Genomic DNA, 12,649 nt, shown 5'->3' on the forward strand with positions numbered 1-12,649 from the left:
CACGTGTGCTTACATCTGTGGGACAAGTTACTAGAAGCGGGACTGCTTGGTCAAAGGGCATGTGAGTTTGTAAACTTGTTAGCTATTACCAGAGTTTTGCCCATGAAAGTTGGACTAATGTACAATCCCAAAAGCAATGTATTAGGGGCGCTGCTTCCCTACAGCCTCACCAACAGATAACCAATAGTTATCATACCTTTAAATTTTTATCAGTCTGATAGTAAATTTAAAAAGAAAATTGGTCACTCCCCCAAACCACATGGGGAGCCCAGACTCCACCCCTACCTGGCACTAACAAGGAATCCCTTCCTCTCCTCGATTTTGTGTGTGTGTGTGTGTGTGTGTGTGTGTGTGCGCGTGAGGAAGATCAGCCCTGAGCTAAAATCCGTGCCCATCTTCCTCCACTTTATGTGGGACGCTGCCACAGCATGGCCTGACAAGCGGTGGGCTAGTGCACAACCGGGATCGGAACCCCGGGCCGCCAGCAGCGGAGCGCCTGCACCTAACTGCTACGCCTCGGGGCTGGCCTCTCCATTTTTTTTTTTTTTATTGTTTCTTTTCCATTATATAATGATAATAGGGTCAGTCCACCAAGAAGACAAAGCAATCCTAAATGCACTTGCACAAAACAACAGAGCTGCAAAATATGTGGAGCAAACTGATGGAACTGAAAGGAGAAATAGACAAATACATAATTACACTTGGAGACTTCAACACACCTGTCAACAACCGATAGAACAACTAGACTGAAAATCAACAAGGATATAGAACTTCAACGGCATCATCAACCAAAGTATCTAATTGACACATATAGAATACTCCACCCAGCAATAGCAGAATACACATTTGTTTCAAGTGCCCAAAGACCACATACCATGACTGACCACATCCTGGGTCATAAAACAAATCTCAACAAATTTAAATAAATTGAGGGGCCGGCCGGTGGCGCAAGTGGTTAAGTGCGCATGCTCTGCTGCAACAGCCCGGGATTCACTGGTTCAGATCCCGGGCGCGCACCGACGCACCACTTGTCAAGCCATGCTGTGGCGGTGTCCCATATAAAGTAAAGGAAGTGGGGCACAGATGTTAGCCCAGGGCCAGCCTTCCTCAGCAAAAAAGATGAAGATTGGCATTGGATGTTAGCTCAGGGCTGGTCCTCCTCACAAAAAAAAAAAAAATTTTAAATAAATTGAAATTGTACAGATTATCTTCTCTGATCACAACGGAATCAAACTTAAAAATCAATATCAGAAAGATAACAAGAAAATATCCAAACACTTGGTAAATAAACAACATTTTTAAATAGTCCTTAAGTCAAAGAGAGAGTCTCAAAGGAAATTAAAAACATACATTGAACTGAATGAAAATAAAAGTATAACGTATTAAAATTTGTGCTATAGCAGTGCTGAGAGGGAAATTTATAGCACTAAATGTGTATATTACAAAAGAAGAAAGTCTCAAATCAATCCCATCTCAAGAGCATAGAAAAAGCAGAGCAAAATAAACCCAAAGCAAGCAGAAGGAAGAAAATAATAAAGAGCAGAAATCAACGAGTTGAAAACAGAAAAGTGGTGAGAAATTCAATGAACCCAAGACTCAGTTCTTTGAAAAGATTAATAAAACCAACAAACCTCTAGGAAGACTGACAAAGAAAAAAGAGAGAAAAGATACGAATTACCAGTATCAGGAATGAAAGAGGGCTAGTACTACAGACCATACAGACATCAAGAGCATAATAAGGGACTATACTACAAACAACTCTACACATACAAATTTGACAACTTCAACAAAATAGTCCACTCTTCAAAATAGACAAACTACCACAACTCATTCAAGGTAAAAGTGATCATTTGAATAGCCCTATAACTATCAAGGAAATTGAATTCATAATTTAAGAACTCTCAAGAAATGAATGTCCAGGCCCAGAGAGTTTCATTGGAGAATTCTACCAAAGTAGTAGAGAAGAATTAACACCAATTCTACACAATCTCTTCCAGAAAATAGAAGAGAAGGAAACACTTCTTAATTCATGTTACGAAGCTAGTATTATCCTGATACCCAAACCAGACAGACAGTACAAAGAAAGAACTACAGCCCAATATTCCTCATGAATATAGATGCAAAAATCCTTAACAAAGTATTAGCAAATGGAATTCAGCAATAATAAAGAGAATTGTACACTATGATGAAGTGGGGCTTATTCTGACGAGGCAAAGCTGGTTTAATATTTTAAAACCAGTCGGTGTAATCCACTATATGTACAGTCTAAAGAAGAAAAACCTCATGACATCAGAAAAAGCACATGACAAAATTCAACATCTGTTCATGATTTTTCAAAAATATTAGAAAAATAGGAGTAGAAGGCAACTTTCTCAAGTTGATAAAGAGCATCTACAAAAAATCTATGGCTTAACATACTTAGTATGTTATTTATGTGGAGAGAACCTTGGATCCACGGGGGTAGGATGTTGACAAGGTAACTGTGTTAAATCTACACAAGCAGGAGTGCCGACAGCTCCAAGAGGCCATGCTTTCCATTCACACCAGAACTTGATTGGAACACAGAAAAACCCTAACAACCAAGGGACCCTGTCATGTCTGTCTTTCTCACGGTACTGAAGGGGGGAGGAAGAGTATCCTCTACCCACTCTGGGTCCTTTCTGGCTGGACTACAAATTAAATTGACGTGAGACCGAATAGCAGGAGAAAATAAAACAAAGATTTATGACATGTATACATGGGAGAAACTCAGAAAATAGAAACTGAGCAACTCGTCATTTTGACTAAGCTGCTCGCTTAAGTATTTTCAGCTAAAGGCAAGGAGGGTGTTGGGGGGTAGTGGTTTGGGATTTCAGAGGGGAAGAAGACAATTCACATGGAGGTGGAAATGTGAATGTTTGTCAGACAACTCTTTACAGGGCCACCTATAGATAATGTGGCTGGAGAGACAGAATTTTTGATAAGATGGGCTTGTTGGTGCCTTTCCTATCACAGCATCTATTTTACATTATACTACAGCTATCATATGGTAGTGGCTCCTTCCTGTAACAGGCCTTCTATGTTACATTCGTTAGGCAGTTAGTGGGGGAGGTCAAATGTCCATCAGAGAAAATAATCATGGTAATAAGACATATTTTGACATGGCCAATTTTGATCTCCCATAGTACTTACTCTGTACTAGCCAAACAGGCTGAAAATGATTATAGAGAAGGAAAAGGAAAGACAGGGAAATCCATAGTTCCTTTTCCTTTCCATACTCCCTTACTTATTATTAAGCTGAAGGTAGAGAGGGCCGGCCCCGTGGCTTAGCGGTTAAGTGCGCGCGCTCTGCTGCTGGCAGCCCGGGTTCGGACCCCGGGCGCGCACAGACGCACCGCTTCTCTGGCCATGCTGATGCCGTGTCCCACATACAGCAACTGGAAGGATGTGCAGCTATGACATACAGCTATCTACTGGGGCTCTGGGGGGAAAAAATAAATAAATAAAATAAAATCTTGAAGGTAGAGAAAAGTGAAATAAAGTTGGTTTCATGCAGTGTTTCCTCTTTCTGGTTAGAACAGAACACATATGCACGTACAAGCTATGAAATATAAATTGTGTAATTTTGGTATGAATATGAATTAGTTGCTCTTACACTTACCTTAAAAAATGGCATTGTACTGTACAAAGATGAATGGTAAAGTTTAAATTTTTAATTTTTCTTTACTTAGAGTGACATTAAATACCAAATAAAAAACACCATGACAAGTCAAGAGAGAGACCGTGGAAGTAAAGGAAAAGTTTTATAGTTTAGTACCTTTAATGGCACTTTTTTCCCCTGCTTTTTGAACAAGGGTCCTGCATTTTAATTTTGTATTGGGCCCTGCAATTTATGTAGCCAGGCCTGGGCACAGAGACACTTTTCATACAATTCCTTAGATGGTTCTAGGGTGGGACTGAGCAACCCAGAGCGGTGGCCAGCTGAGTAACGCAGCTTCTCATTTGCTCTCCTTTCTCTGCTCTGCCTCCTCGTCCTCCCTCAGCCTGGCTCCCTGGATCACACACCCCAGAGGACTTACACTTAATACTCTGTCCCAAGTTCTACTTTCTGTGAAACTTGGGCTAAGACAGGTGCATTTTTTTCTTTTCTTTATTTTCCAACTCTTCTATATTAGAATGAAAAATTAATTTAATTTAATGTCAAAAGCTAAAATGCAGCTACATTCATTCAATCAATCATACCACAAATTAAACATCTGCTATGTGCCAGGATGATTTTCTTAGGAGCCCCAGCGGCCAAAGTGGGTGACAAGATGTTACTGAGCAAAGGGTATGATCTGCTCACCTCAAGACAAAAGCCAATCATCAAGAGGCAAGATGGTGGAAAAGAAAGGACAGTTTATTCCAGCTTGCTAGCAAAGGGGAAAACGGCTGACTAATATCTCAAAGAACCGTCTTAAGGGGGCGCAAAATCTTGCAGCAGTTATATAGGCTGGTGGGTTATAGGGGAGGAAGTTAGGAATGTTGACCCTCTGGTTTTACAGACTGGGAGTTGCCACACCAGATCTTTCAGTTTTCGTTGATGATGAATATCAGCATAGACTCTCTGTTTGGGGGTCATCACATTCCTAAGAAACTCAAAAGAACAAAGTTATCATCTTATCAAAGCTGGGAGGTACATGCACAGCAGGGGTTGTAAAATCTACAGAGCAGTTAGGTCTCCTGGAGGGTTCATATCCAGTTGGGTTACTTAGTCAGAGGTTATCCTAAGTTAAATAGGGTTTCTTTTCTACAATATGGCTTCTTTTATGTCAACCTTGTCTTGAGCGGGTATCAAAGAGATTCTCACATATTGAGGTACATAGGGTAACTATTTGGGTTCAAAACTGATTCTGCTTGAACTAAAAATCCTGACTTATGACCTATTAAACATACATTGTACATCTGCTTAACCATTAAAGTAAAGAACCCACTCTCTTAAGAATGCATACTTCCCCTCCTACAAGTAAAGTCCTATTGATAATGCCCTGATTAGTCCCTTTCCTGACATCCAGGTCAAGTTGACCTCCTAATTTGCAACTGAATACCTTTTTGAAATTTTGATGAAAATGTATCCTGGGGGTGTTTAATGTATGTTCTTTGTTCTAAAAAGATATAAGACAGTACTGAAAACCATGCTTCTCCAGAATGTTTTCTAAGGCCTTCCCAGGTTATAATCCTCACTCTGGCTCAAGTAAACTCACCTTATTTCTCTTATCTACAGAATGATTATTGATATGGGGCTGACAACATTGCTGCAATGGGAAATGCAGTGTCTCAGGTTGGGAGGGACTTCAGAAGCCACTGAGGGTCCCTCTCTCCCCACTGAGGGCCCCTCTCTCCCCCACTGAGTCACAGAAAAAGAAGCTACACTTTTGCACACCTGATTTTGTGGTTTGTGAAATTTGTACCCTCTATAGGAAGAGCAGTAGCTTTTCGTGCAAAGGGTCAGGAAATACTTTTCAAGCAGAGAGAATAGCATGTGCAAAGGCCCTTTTGGCATGACAAACAAATCTTTACTTGAAATCTCTTGTTCATTTATGCGTTATTTTCCACCCCCTGCCCACTAGAATGCAAACTCCCTGAGGGCAGGGACTGTGTCTGACTTGATCACAGCTGCATTCTCAGAAGCTAGCTCAGCGCCTGGCAGAAAGTAGAACTCCATCAATACTTGCTGAATGAATGAATGAATAAACGAATGACTTCAACTTCTGGTTTTATTAATATTTTTATTATTATTATTTTTATTAGCCAGGGCATTGCTGGATCCTGGGGCTAAAAGAGAGAATGCCCCCCAAAAGATGGTATAAAGCAACGTGGGGAGTACAGGGCTAGAGCTTCACTAGGGGTTTTATGGGAGCACAGGTGGGGGATCTAATCTGGCCGGGGGGGTCAAGGAAGGGCTGGGCCTTAAAGCACAAGTGGGGCTTTGATAGCGAGACCAGTCGCGGAGCATCCAGGCAGAGACAAGGGAGAGTATCAAGGCCAGAAAGAACATAGTGGGTCTGAGAGAACCATCTGGAAGTTTTGAGTTGTTGTAATATGAACTGTGATGCTGTTGGGGGCAAAGAGACAAGGTGAGGTGGATAAACAGGGACCACGAAGGGAGGGCCTTGAAGGCCAGACTAAGGTTCATGGACCTTCTCTTGAGGCCAGCAGTCTCCAAAAGTCTTGTTTAAATGAACTTAATATACATAGATTAGCACATATGCCCTTAGCTGATATCTGAAGGCACAATATAGACTTAGGATGAGATTCGTCATTAATGATAGAGCATATAAATTCACATTTCTTTTTAGATTTTATTTATTTATTTTTTCCCCCCAAAGCCCCAGTAGATAGTTGTACATCACAGTTGCACATCTTTCTAGTTACTGTATGTGGGACGCGGCCTCAGCATGGCCGGAGAAGCAGTGCGTCAGTGCGCACCTGGGATCCGAACCCTGGCCGCCAGAAGTGGAGCGCATGCACTTAACCGCTAAGCCATGGGGCCGGCCCTAAATTCACATTTCAAAGTGTCTTTTTGATCAATTTTTTTCCTCAAATTTTATTACATTCCTTACATCATGGCTGATACGGACAGGAGTTCATATGAGAAGGCGGAGAACAGTCAGCTTTGCTCTTTTCTCTCTCTTTTTTTTTTTTTTTGCTGTTGTAATTTTAGCATTATCTGGAATTTGCAATATATTTGAAGGAGTATTTTAAAGCCACTCATCTGTTTTGTGTGGTTAATATAGGAAACCCTATTAACATGATCCTCATTATTATTTGTCAGTCACCATATAGATGTGCCCCTTTATCCCTTATGCCCACCCCCCCAACCCCATTCCCTCCAGTAACAACTAATCTGTTCTCTTTCTCCATGTATTTGTTTATCTTCCACATATGAGTGAAATCATGTGGTTTTTGTCTTTCTCTGTCTGATTTATTTTGCTTAACATAATACCCTCAAGTTCCATCCATGTTGTTGCAAATGGGATGATTTTGTCTTTTTTATGGCTGAGTAGTATTCCATTGTATGTATATATACCACATCTTCTTTATCCATTCATTAGTTGATGTGCACTTGGGTTGCTTCCACATCTTGGCTATTGTGAATAATGTTGCAAGGAACATAGGGGTGCATAAGTCTCTTTGAATTGTTGATTTCAAGTTCTTTGGATAAATACCAGTAGTGGGATAGCTGGGTCATACGGTATTTCTGTTACCAAACCAAGTGGGCTCACCTCCTGGTGAGTTAGATGAGACTCTACATCAGTGTAAGTTGTTTCACAAAATAAAGTGCATTTGCAACAAATAGGAGGCCGTGAGGAATCATTTCCAAAGTCATGGCATCCCTGAACAAAGGGAAGCAGAAACTTTTATTTGGTTGGGGAATGAAGATTCAAAAGGGAGAGGCGGGTATTTGCTTGCATAGGCTCAGCTGGAAAACATGCTTCCACATAATGAGGCCTAAGCTCCTCCTGGAGAGACTTTTTTTTTTTTTTTGTGAGGAAGATCAGCCCTGAGCTAACATCCATGCTCATCCTCCTCTTTTTGCTGAGGAAGACCGGCTCTGAGCTAACATCTATTGCCAATCCTCCTCCATCCCCCCCCCCCCCCAAAGCCCCAGTAGATAGTTGTACGTCATAGTTGCACGTCCTTATAGTTGCTGTATGTGGGATGCGGCCTCAGCATGGCCGGAGGAGCGGTGCCTCGGTGCGCGCCCGGATCCGAACCGGGCCGCCAATAGCAGAGCGCGCGCACTTAACCGCTAAGCCACGGGGCCGGCCCTCTCGTAGTTTTAATTTGCATTTCCCTGATGATTAGTGATGTTGACCATCTTTTCACGTGTCTGTTGGCCATCTCTATAGCTTCTTGGGAAAAATGTCTGTTCATATCCTCTGCCCATTTATTGATCGGGTTGTTTCTTTTTTTTGTTGTTGAGTTGTATGGGTTCTTTATATATTTTTGGAAATTAACCCCTTGTCAGATATATGACTTGCAAATATTTTCTCCCAGTTGGTGGGTTGGCTTTTTGTTTTGTTCATGTTTCCTTTGCCTTGCAGATGCTCTTTGGTCTGATGAAGTCCCATTTGTTTATTTTTCCTTTGGTTTCCCTTGCCTGAGTAGACATGGTATTTGAAAAGATCCTTCTAAGACCAATGTCAAAGAGTATACTGCCTATATTTTCTTCCAGGAGTTTTATGGTTTCACGTCTTACCTTCAAGTCTTTAATCCATTTCGAGTTAATTTTTGTGTATGGTGAAAGATAGTGGTCTACTTTCATTCTTTTGCATGTGGTTGTCCAGTTTTCCCAGCACCATTTATTGAAGAGACTTTCCTTTCTCCATTGTATGTTCTCAGCTCCTTTGTCAAAGATTAGCTGCCAGTAGATGTGAGGTTTTATTTCTGGGATTTCAATTCTGTTCCATTGATCCGTGTGTCTGTTTTTGTACCAGTACCATGCTGTTTTGATTACTATCGCTTTGTAGTATATTCTGAAGTCAGGGACTGTGATGCCTGCAGCTTTGTTCTTTTTTCTCAGTACTGCTTTATCTATTCTAGGTCTTTTGTTGCCCCATATGAATTTTAGTGTTCTTTGTTCTATTTCCGTGAAGAATGTCCTTGGGATTCTGATTGGGATTGCATTGAATCTGTAGATTGCTTTAGGTAGTATGGACATTTTAACTATGCTTATTCTTCCAATCCAAGTGCATGGAATATTTTTCCATTTCTTTATGTCATCATTGATTTCACTCAATAATGTCTTACAGTTTTCATTGTGTAGATCTTTCACTTCCTTGGTTAAATTTATTCCTAGATATTTTATTCTTTTTGTTGCAATTGTAAATGGGATTGTATTCTCGTGTTCTCCTTCTGTTAGTTCGTTATTATAGAAATGCAACTGATTTCTGTAAGTGATTTTGTACCCTGCAACTTTGCTGTAGTTGTTGATTATTTCTAATAGTTTTCCAATGGATTCTTTAGGGTTATCTATATATAAAAATATGTCGTCTGCAAACAGTGAGAAACACTTCTTCCTTGCCAATTTGGATACCTTTTCTTTTCCTTACCTAATTGCTCCAGCTAAAACCTCCAGTACTATGTTGAATAAAAGGGGTGAGAATGGATACCCTTGTCTTATTTCTGCTCTCAGAGGGATGACTTTCAGTTTTTCCCCCTTGAGTATAATTTGGCTGTGGGTCTGTCATGTATGGCCTTGATTATGTTGAGGTGCTTTCCTTCTATACCCATTTTATTGAGAGTTTTAATCATCAATGGATGTTGGATCTTGTCAAATGCTTTCGCAGCATCTATTGAGATGATCATGTGGTTTTTATTCCTCATTTTGTTAATGTGATGTATTGCACTGATTGATTTGTGGATGTTGAATCATCCCTGCATCCCTGGTGAAAATCCCACTTAATCATGGTGTATGATCCTTTTGATGTATTGCTGTATTTGATTTGCCAATATTTTGTTGAGGATTTTTGCATCTATGTTCATCAGCAATATTGGCCTGTAATTTTCCTTCTTTGTGTTGTCCTTGTCTGGCTTTGGGATCAGGGTGATGTTGGCCTTTGAAATGTGTTAGGAAGTGTTCTGTTCTTCAATCTTTTTGGAATAGTTTGAGAAGGATAGGTACTAAATCTTCCTTGAGTGTTTGGTGGAGTTCTCCAGAGAAGCCAACTGGTCCTGGACTTTTATTTTCGGGGAAGTCTTTGATTACTCTTTCAATCTCTTTACTTGTGATTGGTCTATTCAGATTCTCCATTTCTTCTTGATTCAGTTTTGGGAGGTTGTATGAGTCTAAGAATTTATCCATTTCTTCTAGATTTTCCAGTTTGTTGGCATATAGTTTTTCATAGTATTCTCTTATAATCCTTTGTATTTCTGTGGTGTCCATTGTAATTTCTCCTCTTTCAGTTCTAATTTTATTTATTTGAGCCTTCTCTCTTTTTTTCTTAGTGAGTCTGGCTAAGGGTTTGTCAATTTTGTTTATCTTCTCGAAGAACCAGCTCTTAGTTTCATTGATCCTTTCTACTGTTGTTTGGTTTCAATTTCATTTATTTCTGGTCCAATTTTTATTATTTTCCTCCTTCTGCTGACTTTGGGCTTTGTTTGTTTTCCTTTTTCCAGTTCTGTTAGGGGTAGTTTAAGATTACTTACTTGAGATTTTTCTTGTTTGTTAAGATGGGCCTGTATTGCTATGAATTTCCCTCTTAGGACTCCTTTTGCTGCATCCCATATGAGTTGATGGTGTATTTTCATTTTCACTTGTCTCCAGATATTTTTTGATTTCTCCTTTCATTTCCTCAATGATCCATTGGTTGTTCAGCATCATGTTGTTTAGTCTCCACATGTTTGTCATTTTCCCAGCTTTTTTCTTGTAGTTGATGTCTAGTTTCAGAGCATTATGTTTGGAAAAGAGGCTTGATGTGGTTTCAATCTTCTTAAATTTATTGAGGCTTGCCTTGTTTCCCAACATATGGTCTATCTTTGAGAATGTTCCATGTGCACTTGAGGTTCTCATAATTTTTTTTTTTTTTTTTGCTGAGGAAGACTGGCCCTGAGCTAACATCCATACCCATATTCCTCTGCTTTATATGGGATGCTGCCACAGTGTGGCGTGACGTGCAGTGCATCGGTGTGCACCTCGGATCAGAACCTGCGAACCCCAGGCCGCCAAAGGGGAGTGCGCACACTTAACCATTTGTGCCACCAGGCAGGATCCCCATGTACACTTGATAAGAATGTGTATTCTTCTGTTTTTGGATGGAGTGTTCTGGGTGTATCTATTAAGTCCATCTGGTCTATTTTTTCATTTAATTCCATTATTTCCTTGTTGACTTTCTGTCTGTATGATCTATCCATTTATGAAAGTGGGATGTTAAGTTCCCCTACTATTATAGTGTTGCTGTTAGTATCTCCTTTAGGTCAATTAATAGTTGCTTTATGTACTTTGCTGCTCCTGTGTTAGGTGCATATATATTTATAAGTGTTCTATCCTCTTGGTGGAATGTCCCTTTTATCAGTATATACTGTCCCTCTTTGTCTCTCATTGTCTTTTTTATCTTGAAGTCTACTTTGTCTGATATAAGTATGGAAACACCTGCTTTCTTTTGTTTGCCATTTGCTTGGAGTATCATCCTCCATCCCTTCACTCTAAGCTTGTGTTTTTCTTTTGACCTGAGATGTGTTTCCTGGAGGCAGTGTATTGTCGGGTCTTGTTTTTTAATCCACCCAGCCACTCTGTGTCTTTTGATTGGAGAATTCAATCCATTTACATTTAGAATGATTATTCATATATGAGGGCTTAAAGCTGCCATTTTATCACTTATTTTCCGGTTGTTCTGTATTTCCCTTGTTTATCATCCCATGTGTTTTGGACTTCCAATTCAGTTTGGTGGTTTTCTCAGGTTTCTCTTTATTTATCATTTGTGTCTCTGCCCTGATTTTTTGTTTAGTGGTTACCATGAGGTTTGTATAAAAGAACTCATAAATGAGATAGTTCATTTTCTGATAGCCTCTTTTCTCCTTTGCCTAAGCAGGGTCCATCCCTTTCCTCTTCCCCTTCTAAGTTATTGTTGTCACAATGTATTCTGTTTTCTGTTGTGATTTTGTGCTTAAAATGAAGTGATTATATTTATTCTTGATGTTTTCCTTTCCTTTATCTTTAATGTTATAATTAAGTGTTTGCTAATCTTTTCTGAAAGGGAGTTGCAATTTTCTGATTTTGTCTGCCTATTTATCTCCTTGCTCAAGGCTTTGTAAACCCTTTCTATTTTTTCAGGTATGAGGGCCTCCTTGATCATATCTTGTAGCGCGTGAGGGGTGGGGGGGTCTTGTGGCAATGAACTCCCCCAGCTTTTATTTATCTGGGAAAGTTTTTATTTCTCAATCATATCTGAAGGGTAGATTCAATGGATAGAGTATTCTTGGCTGAAAGTTTTTGTCTTTCAGAATTTTGAATATATCGTTCCATTCTCTCCTAGCCTGTAAGGTTTCTGCTGAGAAATATGCTGAAAGCCTGATAGGGGTTCCTTTGTGGGTTATTTTATTCTGCCTTGCTGCCTTTAATATTTTTTCTTTGTCATTGACTTTTGCCAGTTTTACTAATATATGCCTTGGAGAAGGTCTTTTTACATTGCTGTAATTAGGAGTTCTATTAGTTACTTTTACTTGTAATTCCAGCTCCTCCCCTCGGTTTGGGAAGTTTTCAGCGGTTATTTCTTTGAATAAGCTCTCCGCTCCTTTCTCCCTCTGGAATACCTATAACCCTTACGTTCCATTTCTTAATTGAGTTGGATATTTCTCAGAGAATTTGTTCATTTCTTTTTAGTCTTAGTTCTCTCTCCTCCTCCATCTGAAGCGTTTCTATATTCCTATCCTCTAAATTGCTAATTCTATCCTCCATAATATCAGCTCTGTTATTTGAGGACTCTAGATTTTTCTTTATCTCATTCATTGTGTTTTTCATATCCAGCCATTTCTGATTGGTTTTTCTTTATAGTTTCAATCTCTTTTGTGAAGAATTCCCTCTGTTCATTAATTTTGTTCCTGATTTCATTGAACTGTCTTTCTGAGTTCTCTTGTAACTCGTTGGTTTTTTTTATGATAACTGTGTTGAATTCTCTGTCTTTTAGAT

Source organism: Ceratotherium simum, chromosome 21 (assembly GCF_057802395.1).
Source record: "Ceratotherium simum simum isolate JZ-2026a chromosome 21, ASM5780239v1, whole genome shotgun sequence".
Lineage (NCBI taxonomy): Eukaryota > Metazoa > Chordata > Mammalia > Perissodactyla > Rhinocerotidae > Ceratotherium > Ceratotherium simum.